The 19,584-nt window shown below is 35.9% G+C and overlaps 1 protein-coding gene across 4 annotated transcripts in view; it reads left to right on the top strand.

Moving 5' to 3' along the window:
- The window catches only part of PPP1R9A (protein phosphatase 1, regulatory subunit 9A), a 445,759-nt gene that overhangs the window by 285,160 nt on the left and 141,015 nt on the right, over positions 1 to 19,584 (top strand). The window lies entirely within an intron of this gene.

Below are 19,584 nucleotides of genomic sequence, written 5' to 3'. Positions count from 1 at the left end.
GCATTGTTTCGTTCTGCTGTGCATGGGGTCGCTATGAGTCGGTTCCGACTCGATGGCACCTGACAACAACAACAATGGTCTCTCCTTGTCTGGAGGAAAGGAAAGTGATGAAAATTGAAAACGCTTAGAATACATTAGTCCAATAGACTAATGGATCACTTGACTATCAATATTCATGACCCTGAAACCAGAAGAACTACATGGCGTTCGGCTATCACTGACAGGTGCTCTGAAAAACATCACATTAGAAGGTCCTAGATAGAGTGGGACAAAATTTGGAACAAAATTCAAAATAATAAAAAAAGAGGCTTATTGGTCACATAATTGCTGGTGGAAGCCGAGACTGTGGCCATTGGTTCTGAATTCTTCACTGTGGCTCAAAAGTAAGTCAAGCAATAGATAGGTATATAAGAGGGGAACAACAACATTAGTGAGATATGCACACCGTAGAATGGTCAACCATTTGAGATAAAAAGGGGCAGCATTTGCCAATGGACACAATTCTAAGGGTTGGGAAAGAAGGAGGAATGGAAACAAGAACCGCAAGGAGGAAGTGGGATAAGTGAGGTTACACTGAAGGGATTGTAGTCATTCAGATGAAATGAAATTTATGACTTGTGGAATGCAAATCTAATGATCTGGTCTGTAATTCTTTACTCAATTCACAATAAAAAGTTTTTAAAAATTATTGATAACAAGATGGGACTGTTCAGCTCCTTTGCTTTCCAATTTATTTAATGTAGTGGCTTAATTGAAATAATGTAATCCAATGTTTTTATTAAATAAATATATTAAGAAGAAAGTCATTAATCATTTTTGCCTTATTAAAAAGAATATTTAATCATCTGAATATATTTTTAGATATAAGATCTTCATATGTTATTAATATGAAACAGGATCCAGAAATTAGACCTGTACTATAAATTAATTGTTTTAAACAAAGCATTTAGAATAGGTATATTGTCATGTTTCTCATACATTGGCAACTAAATTATCCTAAAATAGAAATATTATAATTTGTTTTCAAAAAGATGTCACCTGATACATTTAGTTTGACGTGTTCTATCTACTAAGCACAGCCCTAGGAGGAATGGCTAAAACTCAGGGTTTTAAAAAATCAGGAAAGGAAGAGGAGATATGAAGCTAGTGGTTATGATAACAAAATCACAACTGAGATTTGCTTGTGACTGTTTTAAAGTATTAGAGATTACATTTTTCCATTTATTTCCTAGACATTTATATGGAATTGGTGTCTACATTTGGATATGAATCAAAACCACACAATATTTCCTGTCACTTTATATATAAGTACATATATATACAGGAACTGCTAATTTTGTTGATTCATTTGCTATCTGAATGTTTATGAGCTAATACAAAAGTACATTGTTTAAACCCATTGTCATCAAGTGGATTCTGACTCATGGCCACCCCATGTGTACAGAGTAGAACTGTTTCATAGGTGTTCTTGATTGTAATCTTTATGGAGACAGCTTACCAGGGTTTTCATTTGCAATGCTGCTGGGTAGGTTTGAACTGCCAACTTTGGAGTTAGTAGTTAAGCACAAATCATTTGCACCATACAGGAACATTTATAAAGTAAGGGTATTAAATAAATCTCCATGAATATGCCATCCTTAGCATACAAGGTAAATCATAGTATGATTATTATGATAACTTACAAGAATATACACATTTTCAACCGTATATCATATATGCCCAAAGCATGTTGGGCCACTGTGAAGAAAAAGTTCAGCTCAAACCAAGACTAGGATCCTGAGATATCTGAAGCTCAGACCTGGCTCAAAGCACTGACAAAACCATTAGTAATTCCCTGATTTTACTTACATCGCTTAAAAGTAATTTCTCACATTACTGTGCTATTATCAAATTAATTAATTAGTGATTAGTAAAAGGACTCAGAAAACTCAGTTTATACTTAGACATGATATAGCAACAAGAGGAGAAAGACAAGCATTGAGTGAGATGGAGATTTCTGTGCTTTCCTATGTCTGGGTTGCATGGGACTCATTTGACTCCAGATCTGAAACCATAGTGGCAAGTGTGTGAATGGTCAACAGTCTGTATGCTGACTAGTGAGCTAGTCATTTAGGCACATTCCCTCTACTTGACTAGCCTCATCAGTTGTAAACCCCCAAGCTTAACCAAATTCAAGCACAAGAAATAAATCCAATTATTAATACCAAACAATTTTGATAAGCTGATATGTCTTACTCTGAAATAAGTCATGGACTCATATTTGCAATATGTCATATATTGCTGTTTAGTACATTTAAGTAACTTTGCCAACGTATTCCAGGTAACCCTCCTGATAATTAATGTGTCTGAAGTATGAGCAACAAAGTCCAGTCACCTTCACTTCTAAGGAGCATTCTGGTTGTACTTCGTCTAACACAGACTTGTTTGTTCTTCTGGCAGTCTAGCGTACCTTTAAAATTCTACTCCAACACCATAACTCAAACTCATCAATTCTATTACGGTCTGCTACAGTCTTTATGATGGTTGACAGAATGTTACTCACCAAATGCAATATACTTAAAAAGTTAGAGTTCTGATCCTCAGTGTTGTTGTTCAGTGCCGATCAGTCGGTGAGTCGGTCCCGACTCATAGTGACCCTGTGTAGGGTGTCTGAGGAGCAGCAGTGCTAGAGCCTGCATTATACAAAAAATAATTTAAGCTTAGATTCAGTTAATTAGAATTAGCAAGTGTATCTATTTATTCACAATTAATTTTTCTGTCAGAATATACTAAATGATGTTTTTCTTAGTTATCTTTTAAAGACAAATCATATTTGTTGGCCATGCTTAATTGCAGGAAAATTAATCATAGACCACAAACAATGAAGTTATTAGATCTAATTAGAACAAATGAAACTCCAGGTCCATTTTGTTTTCCTGTGAATCTTATCGACTATTAGAGATAATAGTTTTGCACTGACTCTTCCAGTTAATAGAGGAAGAGTGGACACAACCTAACGAATTGTCTGAGGCCAGCACAATGCTCATACCATCATAAAAAGGTATTAAAGTATTATTACATACCAGTAGTCCATGCATGTAGATACAAAAATCCTAACAAAATTTCAGAATATTTAAGATACAAGAAGGGTAATATATCATGGACAAGTGACCACTACATTTTGAAATGCATGGTTGGTTCAATGCTTGAAAATCAACCTTTTTAGAATTTTCCATACTAACAGGAAAAAAGAGAAATGTCCTAAGACCCTCTTAATAATTGTAAAAAATTAATTTGATAAGTTCATCAATTAATAATTAAAAACAAACCAACTCTAAAAAAACTTTTATTAAAAGTAAACTTCCTCAATGCACTAAATACTGGTGCTGTAGGATAAGTACTAGACTGCAAGGTCAGTTTGAACCTCAAGGTTGGTGGTACAAACTTAAGAGCCCTACCTCAGAAACCCTATACAGGATCCCTATGAGTCAGAACTGACTCAATAGCACTTAACAGCAAGAAAACAGATAATATCACTGTTAATGGCGAAAGATACTAGAGAGAAAGCCTTAAGTCTTTCACCATTTCTGTTAAGATTGAACTAAGGTTATAGCTTGTTGGGTGAGGTTTGTTGTTGCTGTTATGTATTGAGTTGGTTCTGATCAGAAATTTCCAAGGAGCGCTGGAGGGTTTGAAATGTCAACATTGTGGTTAGCTGTAGAGTGCTTACCCTATAGTACCACACCAAGATACAAGATAAATGAGGTGGGAATAAAAAAAATGACACAAACTGAAAAGGAAGAATTAAACTATGTTGTGGCATGATGATTTATGTAGACAATCTTAAGAAATCTATAAAAGATGTTACTATAACAAGTTAAGTGAATCAAATAAGGTTACAGGCAGTAACGTTAATATGCAAAAATTGTCTTTCTGTGTATTAACAACATCAAGCACTTAGAAATCCACATTAAAATTTTGTGGTAGCATCAAAAACCTGAAATACTTAATGATAAATCTAACAAAATATGTTGAAGTGTTTTATGTTTAAAACAACAAAGCATTGCCGAAAAATAAAGATTACCTGAGTGCAGAAATAGATTGTGTTCTTGGATCAGAATACTTAATATTGTTAAGGATTAGTTTCCCCTAGATTAACCTGTAGACTGAAATACAGTGCCAGTGAATATCCTACCAGGCTGTTTGTAAAAATTATTGGTTTTTAAAAAGAAGAACTAAGTTTGAGGACTTTAGCTACCTTTAAGTGACAGTAATCATGGCTGTGTAGTTTACGAATAGGATGGAAATATAGATTAATGGAACAAAATGAAGAGTTCCAGAATAAGCCTTCACAGACAGAAACAATTGAGTTTTGACAAAGACACCAAAGTAATTCTGTGTGGGAAAATTATCATCTTTTTAAAAAACGATGCTGAAACAATTATATAGTTGTATGAGGAAAAAATATAACCTTAACTGTCATTTCACAGACTATATTAAAATTAACTTAAAATGGATCATAGACCTAAATGAAACAGCTGAAACCATGAAAGTAATAAAAAACAGGCAAGCATATGCATGATCTTGAGTCAATGATTTTTAAAGCCAACACAGCAAGATGTGAAGGAGAAAATATTGATAAATTTCATTAACATTTTACAGCATTTCCTCAAAAATACCCTTAAGAAAATAAAAAACAAGCTACAGAATGAAGAAAATATTTACAAAATTATTATTTGTTAAACAAGTATTATTTAAAATATAAGAAGTACTTTTATAATACAGTACTTGATTGCTGTTATTGTTAAATGCCATTGAGAAACCCTGTTTGGACTTCTGAGGAGCAGCTGGTGGGTTTGAGCCATTGCTATTTAGTTAGCAGTTCAGTGCTTATCCTACAATACTACACCAGGACTCCAAACAGCATGACTAAAAAAGTGCAAATCAGTTAAGATACACTTTACCAAGGAATATATGTAATTAAGTAACTGGAATTCTGCTCAACATCATTAATTAACTGTTATTGTTGTTACTGGTCATCAAGTTGTTTCTGACTCATGGTGCTCACTTGCTGAAAGATTGTGGCTTGAAATTTTGGAATGCAGACCTGATGATCTACTTCTGAAAAATTACAGTCTTGAAAACCCAATAGGACAATTCCACTCAGCACACACAGGGTCACCATGAATCATAAGGGAAATTTAAATTAAATCCACAATATCAAGTTACTTCACACATAGCAAAATGGCTAAATTTAGAAAACTAATAACACTATGAACTGATTAGGATATGGAGTATCATGAAAGTGCTGTCCTTACTGGAATACAAAATAGAATAGCCACCCTGCAAAACAGTTTGATATGTTCTTATAAATTTAAGCAAAAAATGTTAAGTCAGATATCTACACAAAGACTTGTTCATTTCATAATAGCTAAAAACTAGAAAAAATCCAAATGTTTTTTCATTTATCTGGTAAATGGATACACAAATTGTATTATAGTCCATACGATGAGATATTTCTCAGTTATACAAAGACATTAAACACAATATGGAAGGATCAGTAGTTGGAAAATAAGACCTTGATGATAAAAATTATGTTGGAGATCGCATGATAGAATTTTGTAAGACCAATGATTTACTCATCAAAAATACCTTTTTAAACAACATAAAAGACAACTGCAATAGAGAACACTTAGGCAGATTTACAATGACTAATGGGACAGAGGTAAATAGTGATGTATATTCAACCGTGGAGTCCTGGTGTGTGGTGCTGTGGTTTAATGCACCAGACTGCAAAGCTGTTTGAACTGCAAGGTCAGTGGTTCAAGCCAGTCACTCCTCGGAAACTCTATATAGGGTCACTATGGGTTGGAACCGACTCTACGGTACTTAACAACAACAACAACAACTCAACCTTGGAAACACAGGGCTCTGTGATACAGGGATAGAGGCATAGTCTGAATGGGTAAAGGAAGGGAAATGTTAAGATGTTTGACTGTCTTATGAATATTGATTTATCTTGCCTGCTATTGTAAAATACACACTTGACTGGGATAGAAAAATATTGAGAAACATGATTACAGAAAACTTGTAAGCCCATCTTCAGCCTTTAACTGTGATTGGAATACCTAAAAGGGGTTCTAGAACTTATCCAGTGAAATAGACTTCTTGCACAGCCTTTGTAATGTATAGGACCTTATGTGTAATCCTGGGCCCCATCCTGAACCTTCTGAGTTGGGATATTCCCACTAGAAAGGACAAGTAGACCAGCCTGGAACAGGTAGAGGAACAGAAGATATTTCCTGAAAGAAATACCAGCAGGAAAAATCAAAAACAAAAACAGCAGTCTGATTGACTACTACAAGAACAAGCAAGCTGTTCACCAGGGAGCCATTAAGGCAAGCATTCAAGTCTCTTCAGGACAAGAACCCCCTCCAAAACTGAAACTCAAAGGGAACACACGATCAGGTATGTAAGGATGACCATGTTGGTCTACTGGTGAGTGGAAATCGGGGAAAGACAGCAATGAAGGTATGGGCTGAGTTTGGCCATGTTCCCTAGATTCCCATCAACCTGGAGATGAAACAGAGAAGACGAAGGGCTGGTTGGTCCTAACGGACTCCTGAGCCCATAGACAAGGACCTAGCCTGGGAGGGCTAGAGCTGAGAGTGAAGCATCCAACTGATAATGAAGTGAGAGGAGACTCACAAGAACGCCCAGACTTGCAGATAGTGCCCATTTGACCTAGCTTTGATGGCTTGATGACCAGAACTCAACTAGAGGAAGATAAAGAAATCTGATAAAGGAAACAAGTGTAAATTGCTACAATTTGAAGAACTTGACCTATATTTATAGATGTAGGAGCTTAAAATACCAACTGAGAGGAAAGGAGTCTTCAAATCAAGTATCAATCCTATTCCCTCTATATGCAGGATTGATAGGGACGGGCAATTTAGACATTGGCTACCTAAAATGGGGGTGCTTACAAGTTTTCCAGAGGAAGTTTAGTCTCAGAGTGTGCAGGAGAAGTTAGAATCCCCGCTGAATAGTTTTCATCTTGTGTAGATGGATCTGTTGAAAGGAGATGGGGATAAGGTTTTTAATGATTCAATAGTGAGTAATTGTTACCATTACTAATTGCGATTGTCACAACTGTAAAGGTAGAAGTTTTGTAACATATAGGAGGGAGTAGTTAATCTTACATTCCAGGAGCAGAGGACTCTAGGACCATCAAGGGAGAAAAACATGAGCAGAATGTGGGAACGTATCCAGAGAAGCAGTGACACTAGAGATGGAAGCAGAGATGATGGCATGGAGAGATAGAATAGCTGAGGACTCGAGACTCATGCATCAATTGGCATGATCATGTGGTTCTTGTCCTTTTTATATTTATATGGTGGGTTACACCTATTGTTTTTCTATACTGAACTATCCTTGCATCCCTGATAGGAATCCCACTTGGTCATGAAGTATTATTTTTTTGATGTGTTGTTGAGTTCTATTGGTTAGGATTTTGTTGAGAATTTTTGCATCTATGAGCATGAGGGATATTGGTCTATAATTTTCTTTCTTTGTGATGTCCTTCCCTTGTTTTGGTATGAGGGTTATGCTTACTTCATACATCCTTTTCTATATTCTGGAATAATTTGATTAGAATTGGTAGCAGCTCTTCCCTGAAGTTTTGGTAAAACTCACCAGAGAAGCCCTGTCTTTTTTTTGGTTGGGAGTTCTTTGATGACCTGATCAATTTCTTCTTTTGCCACTAGTTTGTTAGTTTTAGTAATCCTCTTGAAGAACCAGCTTCTTGTCCTCTTGATTCTTTCTATAGTTTTTCTGTTTTCTATCTCGTTTATTTCTGTTCTAATCTTTATTATTCTTTTCTTCTGGTGACTGTAGATTTACTTTGCTGGTCTGTTTCTAATTGTTGGAGATGTTGTATTAATGTGTTGATTTTGGTTCGTTCTTTTTGGCTGTGTGCATTGATTGCAATAAATTGTCCTCTCAGCACTGCTTTTGTTGTGTCCCAAAGGTTTTGGTATTTTGTGTTTTCATTATCGTTTGTTTCTAGGAACTTTATGATTTCAGCTTTTATCTGTTCTACTACCCAGTAGCTTTTATGCAGGGTGTTATTCAGTTTCCATGTATTTGACTTTATTTCTTTGGTCTTCCTATTGTTGATTTCTAATTTTATAGCATTATGATTTGAGAAGATGCTTTGTATTATTTTGATATTTGTAAATTTTTGGAGATTTGTTTTGTGGCCGAGGATGTGGTCTATTTTGGAGAATGTTCCATGAGCACTGGAAAAGAATGTGCATTGCACTGTTGTTGGGTTGAATGCTCTGTACACATCTATGAGGTCAGGTTGGTTGATTGCATTGCTTTGTTCCTCTGTGTCTTTGTTGAGTTTCTTTCTGATTATTCTATCCTTCTTTGAAAGTGGCATATTAAAATCTCCCACTATGATGGTAGATCTGGCTATTTCTTTCTTTAATTCTATTAGGGTTTGCTTTATATATTTTGGTCTCTTTCATTGGGAGTATAGATAGTTACTATGGTTATTTCATCTTGTTCAATTGACCCTTTAATCGTGAGATAATGTACTTCTTTATCTCTTATGCTGGTTTTGCCTTACATTTTATTTTATCTGAGAGCCATTTGTGCTCATTTTTTTATTGCAATTAGGTTGATATATTTCTTCCCATCCTTTGACTTTTAATCTGTTTTTGTCTCTGTGTGTGAGATGTGTCTCTTGCAGACAGCATATTGAAGGATCTTGTTTTCTTACCCACTCTGTCACTCTCTGTCTCTTTACTGGTGCATTTAATCTATTGACATTCAGTGTGATTATCGATAGTTAAGAATTAATTGCTGGCATTATGTTTGTTTTTTGTAGTGCTGCTGGTTTCTTTGTTCCGCTTGCCTTGCTGTGCTGAGTTCATGTTTTCTATTCTTTTTCCTGACAGTTTATTCATAGTTTTAATGTTTTCATGTTCTTCTTTGATTTTCATTTTCTTGATATGTTGTGAAGTATTAATTTTCTCTGAGGTTACCCTATATTCTGTTAACATTTTGTTCCATTTAAACCTGTCTGATTTTCTTGCAATCTATGTGACCTCCTGAATCACTATTCTTATATTTTCTCCTTCTTTCACATTGTAATTGTTTTGATCATAGGCTGACCTCCCAGATCCTCTGAAAATGTTCTTGTAGTTCTTATAGTTTTATTCTGTTCTGGATTGACATACGTGATGTTACCACGTATGTCAATCTCTGGTTGTTGTCAGTCCAAAGGCCTCCCTTTAGGATGTTTTGAAGCATTGATTTGGCTTTACAAAGTCCCTTAACTTTGCTTTTTCCTGGAATGTTTTGATTACACCGTCATATTTGATTGACAGCTTTGCTGGGTAGATGATTGTTGGTTGGCAGTATTTTTTCTTTCAGGGTTTGATATATGTTTCCCCATTGCCTTCTTGCCTGCATGGTTCTGCTGAGCAATCAGAAATTAATCTGATTTGCTTGCTTTCATTAGCTGCTTTCAGGATTCTCTCTTTGTCTTTGATTTTGGAGAGCTTGATTATGATATGCCTTTTTTATTTCCTTTTGGAGTCTATCCTTCCTGGGGTTCGTTCAGCTTCTTGAATGCTTATCTTCTCATCTTACAGGATTTTATGGAAATTTTCTTCCAACAGCTCTTCAACTATCTCTGCTGCAGTCTTCTGTGATCCTTCCTGTTCTAGAACTCCTCTTCATGTTGTCCCACATGAATCTTAGATTTTTCTTCAGATTAAAATTTTTTTTTTCTTTTCCTGCTTGTTCTTCTTTCTTAGCCATATTGAGAGATTTGTCTTCAAGGTCTCTGGCTCTGGCTTCCATCTCTTCAATTCTACTTCTTTGTCCTTTCAGTATATTGTCCTTTTCTGGTATTTTATTATTAATTATTTTGACTTCTTTTTTCAGGTTTTGAATTATTTCCAATGTTATTTCTATTTTATTTGATTGTTCCTGTAGTGCTTTCCTGACTTCTTATTTTCCTCACTCTGTGAAGCCTTTGGATGCACTTCAGTATCATTCTCCTGAATTCCTTCTCAGGCAGTTCCAAAGCCTACCCTCCATCAAGTGGGTGTTTTAGGTCTACCCCTAGCTCATTTGTTTCAGCTACTATATCCTGGTGTGATGCTGTGGATTTATGTGCTGGACTGCAAAGTCTGTGTGAACCACAAGGTTGACAGTTCAAGGTTACCAGCTGCTCCTCAGTAACCCTATATAGGGTCACTGTGGGTTGGAACCAACATAATTTCACTTAACCACCACAACCATATTCTTTCTGGACATGAGCTGAGACTTTCTGTTGTTTTTTGGCCATTCTCAACAATCAGATGTATTTTCAATAATTAGATGAATGTATGGTTGCCTCCTGGTAGGTATAATCAGGATATATGGCTTCCCTTTTCACTTGTATTATTACACAACTCAGACTTATTTTAGCAAGTATTGGCTGTCTAGGCTGTTCTGGTGTATAGCAGCTAGAATTGGCTTTTGCCAAATTGGTGGGATTTTATAGGGTGTGATTGTAGCTTGGCTATATGACTGCAATTGCTGTCTCTTCTTGGGTAATATAGGGAGAGACAGACCCTCCCCCCACAAGGTAAAAGGGGGACCAGAAAAAAAAACCCCAAACCTAGATTGGACATTGAGATAAAAAAAGCAGATCGGACACTAAAGTCTATAATCACCACACACACACACAAATAAAAACATTAGCAAAATATGAGTAAGACTTTAATGCTTTTTTCAACTTACTGCTTCCAAGGCCTCTTGCCTTTTTTGCCTCTGTCCCATACCTCAAGCCTGTTCAGGTGTTTCTCCTAATGAGAAACAGCCTACGGTTGGCCAGAGCCCTTTTGAAAGACCCTCTTATTTCAAGCTGTTCCTGTTGACTCCTCCCCCTTCTTCGATTCTGGGGCCGGTGATCTTTTCTGAGCAGATCTTTGTGCATGCTTCTGGGAATGAAGGGCTGTCCACTTGCTTAGACACCTCTTCTAGTTGCTTTAGTGGAGGTATGCAGACAGAGAAAGATAAACTAACTAGAAAACAAAATTTGTTCACACCTTTATCGCTCATGATTGGTCAGACCTCTGTGTTGGGAGTTTTCTCTTGCTCTAGTCTTCTCATTTCAGCTCAAGATGGCTGCCACAACTCAGAAAACACCACTTTTCTTGCTTCTGCTACAAATCCCACTAGCAGTAAACCTTGAATTCTTATAAATATTCCTTTATATGTAGTTCAGAGTTCCAGAACTGTCCCTAAAACTGCTTCATCTGATATAATGTGTTACCAATCTGAATTTATGTTCTTATTTTTGTTTTAAAGTAAATATTGACTTGTAGGTTTTCAGTAGACGATTCTACTTATGAGTAATATACTTTAGTTTCTGTGCGACTCTGTTATTTCACTAAAAGATAGTTTCTGTTGAAGGATTAAAGAGTGCCCCGGGTTGATAATATCAGAGAGTCCTCTGGTCTCAACCAGTGCAGTCAAATTGGACTGTTTTAAGAATCTGACCCTGGTCTTAATTTTCTCTCCTTCTATCAGGACCCATCTATTGTTGCAACTTCTGAAAATTTTAAATGTTTATGTGCTATACTAATGCAGTTTTCAACATAGAAAAGAGAAATGTATGTACATGCATGCAAGAAAGAGGAAAATGTTCTGTTGCTTAGAATAGATATGACTGTAGCCATATATACAAATTACCACCACAAAGTCACTTGGATTGAATTCAGAGTTAGACCATATAATGTGATCAGTGTAGGGAAAATGAGCTACATTAAACAAAGCCATTAAAAAGCACTTTGTTTCCTTGTGGTACAAGGCTCCTTATAATGGGAATAGTTCTTTTGCCTTTTCTCTTTTTTTCGGAGATAGTTATCAATCCAGGTTTTTGGTATGTATTCAATAAATGGTTGTTTAAAGAGGGTTAAGGAATTGATTATACCAGAACCAATAAGTATAATCTGGTAAAACCTTTCCATTTTTCAGAATAGCTAGTGTGATGCTGTAGGTTAATGCAGTTTAAGCTGCAAGGTTGGTGGTTCAACCTTACCAGCCACTCCTCAGAAACCCTATACCAAGTCACTATGAGTCAGAACCGACTCAATGGCACTTAAGAAGAACAACAGCAATAACAACACTAGTCTACATTTTAAAATTTGAAAGTCACTTAAATGTCGGTTTTGAGTAGTATTTCTTTTATTAGAGCAACTTATGCCTGAAAAACAAGATATAAATCATTTTAATATACAATCCCTCACATCATTGTAGGAAGATCTTAATAGCTTTGGTTTAGCAAATTGTAAATGCAATTTTACTTTTTCTAATTTTTTTGTTTGACAGCTCACAAGATAATTCAATAAATTAATCAAATGAATTACATACAATCTAGTCACCTTAAACTCCCAAGGACAGTATATGGTTATTGCTTGGTTTGACAATATATAAAAAAGGAAAGGACAAAGTGATTCATCTGTCTTAACATACTATTTGTCAGTCTGAGGGGAAAAGTGGGCCATGCTCAGTGAACAATGAGCATTTAAAATAAGACATTTTTTTCACCCCTAATTCTAGAAATAAGCCAAACTAAAAACATCATTCTTAGTTGTAGATTTTATTATAGTATTGATTTTTTGTGAAATCATCTTTTAGAAGATGCTGAGTTTTTAATTTACATATAAGATTTGGTTCTATCACTCTTGTTTATGTCAGTTTGTTGAACTCGGATCATTTGTATATTGTGGTGGTGCGAAAAGAGATGCCACTGGTATTTTAAATACAAGCAAGGTTACCTAATGTTTACAGGTTTCAGCAAAGTTTCCAGATGAAGACAGACTAGGCAGAAAGAGAGGCTGACCACTTCTGAATGGTTAGGCACTGAAAACCTAATGAATAGCAGAAGAATTTTGTCAGATATACAGCCAGAAAATGAGCCTATCAGGTTGGAAGGCACTCAAAATACAACTGGAGAAGAGCTGCCTCCTCAAAATAGAGTTGTCCATGATTACATGAATAGGGCAAAGCTTTGGTAATATTGATTTACTGATGTGCAACAACTCAAAATGGGAACAATCTGTTGCAAACATCCATAAATAATGGATTATAAGTTATGTATCTAGGAAAACTGGAAGTTGTAAAAAATGAAATGGGATGTATAAAGATTGATTTCCTAGACATTAGTGAACTGAAATGCACTGGTATTGGCCAATTTGAATTGGGCAATCATATGATTTACTATGCAGGGAATGACAGATTGAAGAGTAATGGCATCATATTCATTGTTGAAAAAAAAGCATTTCAAGATCTGTCTTGAAGTACAATGCTTTCAAAATGGATGTCAGAAGAGACTTGAAACTAGCTTTTGAGCATAGAGACGCTAAAGCAACTTAGAAGAAATGGGAAGATAAAAGAACTGAACAGAAAATGTCGAAGGATAGTTTGAGAAGACAAAGTAAAGTATTAAAATGCAATGTGCAAAGACTTGGAGTTAGAAACCCACAAGGGAAAAACAATCTCAGAATTTCTCAAACTAAAATGATTGAAGACAAAATTTAAGTCTTGACTTGTGATATTGAAGGATTTTAAGGGATACATAGAGTTGCTGTACAAAAAGAATTGTTCACCATCCAGAACCTTCTGAGGTGGGACATCCCCACCTGAAAGAGTAAGCAGACCAGCCTGGAACAGCTACAGCAATAGAAAATACTTCTTGAAAGAAAGATGAGCAGGAAAAAACAAAAAGGGCAGTCTAATTGGCTACCACAGAACAAGCAAGTTGTTCGCAGGAGCTATCAAAGCAAACAATCAAGTGCCTTCAGGACACACCCCCTCCAGGACTAAAACTCAAAGGGAACACATGAGCAGTCATGTAAGCTTGCTGGCAACCACATTGATTTACTGGTGAGTGGAAGAGGGGGAAAGGCAGCAGTGAAGATATGGGCTGAGTTCGACAATATTCCATAGATTCTCGTCGACCTGGAAATGAGAGAGAGAAGAGGAAGAGCTGGTTATTCCTAAGTATGGTGAGACCTGGAGACTCCTGAGCCCATGGACAAGGACATAGCCATGGAGGGGTAGAGCTGAGAGCAAAGCAGCCAGCTGATATGAACTGAGGGGGGAGATGCACAAGAATGCCCAAACTTGTAGATAGTACCCATTCAACCTAGCTTCAATGGCTTGATAATCAGAACTCGACTACAGGAAGATACAAAAAAAAATTTGATAAAGGAAACAAGTGTTAATTGCTACAATTTGATGGACTTGACCTATACTTATGGATGTACTAGCTCAAAATATAATAAAGAACCCACAGTATTGAAGGAAAAATCCAAGCTGCAGTTAACTCATTGGTGGAAACAAGGTTCCAGGAATTAATGGAATACACATTTGAATTTCAGTAAACAGATGCAGTGCTGGATATGCTAATTTACCTGTGTCAAGAAATTTGAAAGACAGCTACCTGGACAATTGATTGGAATAAATCCATATTTATGCCCTTTCCAAAATAAGGTGACTCAATAGAATGTGAAAATCTCAAACAATATCATTAATATCACATGCAAATAACATTTTGCTGTAGATAATTCAAAACCAGTTCAGCAGTACATCAACAGTGAGCTGCCAGAAATTCAAGCTAGATTCAGAAGAGAATGTGGAACTAGGAATATCATTATTGATATCATATGGCTCTTGGCTAAAAGTAGAGAATACAAGAAAGATGTTTACTTGTGCAGACCTTCCAGCCACTTCTTGGAAACCCTATACAAGGTCACTATGAGTCAGAACCAACTCAATCACACTTAACAGCAATAACAGTGGACTATGCAAAGACATTCAACTGTGTGGATTATAGTTAACTATGGATATCATTGCAAAGAATGGGTATTCCAGAACACTTAATTATCTCATTAGAACCCTGTACATAGACCAAGAGGCAGTCATTGGAATAGAACAAGGACATATTGAATGTTTTAAAATAAGGAAAGATGTGTGCCATTGTTGTAAGGTTTCAGTATACTTATTCAGTCTGTTGTATGCTGAGCATATAATCTGAGAAATGGGATTATATGAGGAAGAACGTGTCATCAGAATTGGAGAAAGACCTCATTAGCAACCTGTCATATGCAGATGATACATCCTTGCTTGCTGGAACCCAAGAGGACATAAAATACTGATGAAGATCTGAGGCCACAGCCTTCAGTATTAATTGCACCTTAATCAATGTAAAGAGCACCAAAAATCTTCACAACAAGACCAATAAATAGCATCATGATAAATAGAGAAAAGATTGGCGTTGTCAAAGATTTCATTATGCTTGGATCCCAAATCAATACTCTTGGAAGCAACAGCCAAGAAATCAAATGATATAGTGCATTAGGCAAATCAATTGTAAAAGAGCTCTTTAAAGTGTAAAAAGTAAAGGTGTCACTTTGAGGTCAAAGGTGAGCTGAATCCAAGTCGTAGTGTTTTCAATTGCCTCGTGTGTGAAAGTTCAAAAATGAATAAGGAAGACAGCAGTAGAATAGATTCATTTAAATGATGGTATTGGTAAAGATTTTTGAAAATATCATGGGCTGTTACAAGAACGAACAAATCTGTGTTGGTGGAAGTAAAGCCAGAATGCTCCTTAGAAGTGAAAATGGTGATACTTCATCTCTCATTTTCTGGATATATGATGTCATATGTTGGATATATAACTTTTTGAAGCCCTGTTATACATATAAGGATATGTATCCAGAATATTACAACTCAGGAGAGACCAGTTCCTAGAGAGGGACATCCTGCTTGGTCAAGTGGAGGGTCAATAAAAAATAGAAAGACCCCAACAAAATGTTGCCCTTTTGATCTTGAATGGTTGTTTATTCCATGGTGAGCATACTATAGTAGTGTTGTCCCCCCTACATGCTTATCTACTGTTATAGGTGAAAATTGTACTATGAGGGTGAGTTCTGTGCCAGGTTTGAAAGATGACCAAGAGCCATAGTCTTGGGTTCCTCCAGTGTCTATGATGAGTAAGCCCAGTCTGTTTTATAATTTTGAGTTTTGTTCTACATTTTCTCTCACTCTATTTGGGACATTCTAATGTGATGCCTTTCAGAGCAGTCAGGTAGCCTGGTACCATCTAGTTCTTTTGGTCTCAGATTCATGGAGACTGATGTTCACATATTCCATTAGTCTGTTGAACTAATTGATCCCAAGCATCTTCTTCTTTTTTTTTTAATCACTCTTCTTTCTTCTGCTTGTGGAGATACCAACAGATGGGCCTTAGATGGCCATTCATGAGATCCATAATGCTATTCACCAAAGCATTTCAGAAACACAGACCCAAGAATGATAGCATCTTCTAAAAGTTATGATTTCACAAAAAGTCAATACTATAATAAAATCTACAGTTAAGGATGATAGTTTTATAAAAAGTCCAGTTTGATTGTTTCTGAATTGCTTTATAGTGTATCACTAGATTTTCTCTGACTTTTAGATTGTTACCAAAAACAAAGTAAAATGAATTCAAAATAGTCATTATGTGTCTAGATTACATAGTCAGGTTATAAAGGTTTTATTCATCTTCAATCTTATTAACAAATGTAGCAGAGTAATTTAGTAAGAACAGTGAATAGTCTTTTTAAACAACTGGTATTGAAATAGTTTGTTTGTCCTTTTGGATGAATATGTCTAAGAGTAGAACTATGCTCCATAGGGTTTTCAGTGGCTGAATTTTTGCAAGTAGATCACTAATACTTTTTCCAGGATGTCTCTAGGTGAATTCCAAATATTTGGTTAGCAACCGAGTATGTTAACCATTTGCATCACCCGGGGACTATAAAACTTTAAAATGGAAAGTTGGAGAAAATCTTAGCAATCTAAGGAAGACAAAAATTTTGTAGACAGGAAAAAGAAATTTCTTTTATAAAGTGATACACTAGACTTCATTGAAAGAAACTATTAAGGAAATAAAAATACAAGCCACGGATTAGGAAAAGAAAATACATTAAACAAGTGTACATATGTGTTATGTTGTTGTTGTTCAGTGTCATTGAGTCATTTCTAACTCATCGCAAATCCTGTACAGGGTTTACAAGGAGTGACTGGTGAGTTTGAACTTCTGATCTTGTGGTTCAAACTGACTTTGTGATACAGTGCTTTATCCCACAGCACCACACCTGGACTCCATGTGTGTTATGTATGAGGGGATTTCAGAAAGTTTATGGAAAAATTCCACTATCTTTTAATTCCATTTTTCCATGAATTTTTAAAGCCCTGTTATACAGATAAGGATATGTATCCAGAATTTTTCAACTCAGTAATAAACCCAATATTCTTCAATTGGCAAAAATTATTTCACAGAAGAGGGTACTTGTACAAGTGGCCAAGAATCACATGAAATGATACTTAGCCTAATTAATTATCAATTAATTGCCATTTGAAACTAAATGGAACACTACTAGACACCCACCAGAATGACTAAAATATAAAAGATAATACTAAATGTTGGTGAGTATGTGGAATAACTGCAACTCTTATGCCCTGCTGGTAAGAACAACTTTGAAAAATAATTGGAAGACCTTTGAAAAGTAATCGCTAATTTCTTAAACACTTACATACATGCTTACCATGTTGTTGTTGTTAAGTGCCGTTGAGTTGATTCCGACGCATAGCGACCCTGTATAGGGTTTCCAAGGAGTGGCTGGTGAGCTTGATCCACCGACCTTGCAGTTCAAATGACTTTGCAGTCTGACGCATTAACCCACAGCACCACACCAGGACTCCATACACTTACCATATGACTCATTAATTCCACTTTTAGCTGTTTGTCTAGGAGAAGTAAAAACTTATGTTCAAGGACATGTATGTGATATTTACATTAGCTTTATTTATAATATCCAAACTCCAACCCAAATATCCATCAGTAAAAAATAGATAAACCTAACATAATATATATAGTACAATCAAACACTGTTCAGCAATAAAAAGGAACAAATTACTGATCATTACAACAGCATTGATACATCTCAAAAACATGAAAAACGTGAAAGAAGTCAGACACACTCTGTTTCCATTTATATGATAGTGTACAAAAGAAAAATCTAGTACGTATTGATAAAAAACATACTAGTGGTTTTTTGGGGCTCAGGGTGAGAATAATTTACAGGGAAAGAAATAAGGGGATATTTTGAGCTGTTGGGAATATTATATAATCTTGATTAGTATGGTGATTACAGGTGTATATATTTGTCACACTTTTGAACTATACATTTTAAATAGGTGTGTATTTGACTGTCCATAAATTCTACTTAAATAATAATGGAAAAGTATATATATATATAGATTCTATAAATTCTTGATTCCCCAAAGTAGTATATAAGTGAAGACCTAAGTATAATTTAAAATTTAAATCTTGTTTGAAAGGATGTAAAAATATTTCTAAACTTAAAATTTCTTGACCTTTCATACAATTCTACAGAGATGACCAGAGTATTTAGTACAAAATTAAGGTTGACTACAGTAACATGTTATCATAAGAAGAAAACATTCAATATAGAATTGGAAGATTAAACTGAATCACATGTGATATTTAGAAACTGTATTCTAGAGATGTATTATTTTCATTTTTTAAATAATTGTTGCTGTTGTTGTTGTTGTTAGGTGCCATCGAGTCAGTACCAACTCATAGCGACCTTATGCATAGCAGAACGAAACACTGCCCAATCCTGGGCCAACCTCACTATTCTTGCCATGCTTGAGCCCATTGATGCAGCCACTTTGCCAATCCACCTCACTGGGGGTCTTCCTGTTTTTTTCTGACCCTCCACCTTACCAAACGTGATATCCTTCTCCAGCGACTGGTCTCACCTGACAATATGTCTGAAGTATGAGAGATGAAGTTTGGCCATCTTGGCCTCCAAGGAACACTCTGGCTGCACTTCTTTCAACACGGATCTGTTGGTTCTTTTGGCAGCCCATGGCACTTTCAGTATTCTCCTATAAAACCATAACTCAAAAGCATCAATTCTTCTAAGGTCTTCCTTATTCATTGCCCAGCTTTCACATGCATATGGGGTATTGAAAATACCATGGCTTGAGTCAGGCGCACCTTAGTCTTCAAGCTGACATCTTTGCTCTTCAACACTTTAAAAAGGTCTTGTGTAGCAGATTTGCCTAATGCAATACATCATTTGATTTCTTGACTGCTGCTTCCGTGAGTGTTGATAGTACTAAGAGTGAAATCCTTGACAGTTTGAATCTTTACTCTGTTGCTAAGAATGTTGTTTATTGGCCCAGTGGTGACGATTTTTGTTTTCTTTACCTTGAGATGCAATCCATACCGAAGGCTGTGCTCTTTGATTTTCATCAGTAAATATTTTAAGTCTTCTTCATTTTCAGCAAGCAAGGTTGTATTATCTGCAATACCGCAGGTTGTTAAATAATAGGACCATATATTATCTAGAGTCTTGGTGTAGCCCTGTGGGTTAATGCGCCAGACTTCAAAGCCGTTTGAATTGTAAGGTCAGTGCTTCAAGCTCACCGCTGCTCCTCAGAAGCCCTATACAGTGT

The sequence above is a fragment of the Chrysochloris asiatica genome, unplaced genomic scaffold, assembly GCF_000296735.1.
Source record: "Chrysochloris asiatica unplaced genomic scaffold, ChrAsi1.0 scaffold00010, whole genome shotgun sequence".
NCBI classification, from domain to species: domain Eukaryota; kingdom Metazoa; phylum Chordata; class Mammalia; order Afrosoricida; family Chrysochloridae; genus Chrysochloris; species Chrysochloris asiatica.
The sequence above is the reverse complement of the archived record's forward strand: the minus strand, read 5'-3'. Positions and strand labels throughout refer to the sequence as shown.